General features: G+C 42.2%; 1 protein-coding gene across 1 annotated transcript in view; it reads right to left on the reverse strand.

Annotated features, from left to right (window-relative positions):
* Positions 1 to 1,167, reverse strand: part of TCTN2 (tectonic family member 2) — a 28,208-nt gene that overhangs the window by 6,213 nt on the left and 20,828 nt on the right. The gene's annotated exons all lie outside the window — the stretch shown is intronic.

The raw sequence follows: 1,167 nt of genomic DNA on the forward strand, positions 1-1,167 counted from the left end.
GGCTGATGCCCTGAGGACGGGGCCCTGTCACTGGTCCTCCTACAACTCAGCCCTGCTGGTCAAGGGCAGAGAGATGGTGCCCGCACAGGTACACCAGCTGTTCTGACTGAACGGGGCTGCCTCTTGACAAGTTTGGTCCTTCTTGACAAGAGCTTCAACATTTTCCACATATCCTGACAAGGTTTCTCAGCAGTGCAGCAGGATGAGGTCAGTGAAATGAAAATCTTCCCATCCAGGAGGCTGCCTTTAAAGCCAACAATACGCCCCAGACATGACCAGTGCAGCAAAACCAGATTTAAAGTAACACCCCAGGCACCCCTTGCCTGACTGCACTTCGCTTGATTGGGCTTCACAGATCCTGGGTGTTTTACAAACGGAAGGTCTGTGGCAGCCCTCCATCGAGCAAGTCTGTGGGCACCAATTTCCCAACAGCGTGCACTCACTCCACGTCTCTGTGTCCCATGTGGGTCTTTCTGTATATTTCACACTTTTCCATCATGCGTGGCACGCTTCACAGACTACAGCAGAGTGTAAATATAACAACGTATATGCACTGGGAAACCACAGCAGTCGCATGACTCGCTTCATTGCGATATTCACTGCACTGTGGTGTCTGGAACCAAACCCGCAGTATCTCTGCAGTGTGCCTGTTTACAGTGGACCACACATTATCGAAGGTGGTCACATAGAATGGAAAGCTATTTTGAAATGGAAAGTTGCTCCTCAATGGTTAATTATATTTTTATAATTTTTACCATTACATATATTACTATGTTATAATATGTATTATGATGATAATTTGATGTATAGGTAGTCCCAACTTACAGTGTACTTGAGTTACAACAGCACTTACGAGCCTCTCAGGGTTTTTTCATACATTGCAGCATGTAATTTGCTGATGTCATCACTCTCAGATTAACTCAGAGATTCTTATGTCATGTTTCCAAGCCCCAAAGACAAGTAAAGGTTGGATTTATAAAGATACTAATAATAAAAGGCAATAATAATGACAACTTTAAAAAGAAAAAAAGGTATTCAACTTATGTCAGAATCAACTCATGACAGAGGCGTCAGAAAGGAACCCCATCATAAGTCAGGGACTACCTCTGTGTATTATATATATATATATATATATATATATATATATGTAAAATTATTATAATTAAT

The sequence above is a fragment of the Orycteropus afer genome, unplaced genomic scaffold (genome assembly GCF_000298275.1).
Source record: "Orycteropus afer afer isolate SDZICR_OR568_19922 unplaced genomic scaffold, OryAfe1.0 scaffold00048, whole genome shotgun sequence".
Lineage (NCBI taxonomy): Eukaryota > Metazoa > Chordata > Mammalia > Tubulidentata > Orycteropodidae > Orycteropus > Orycteropus afer.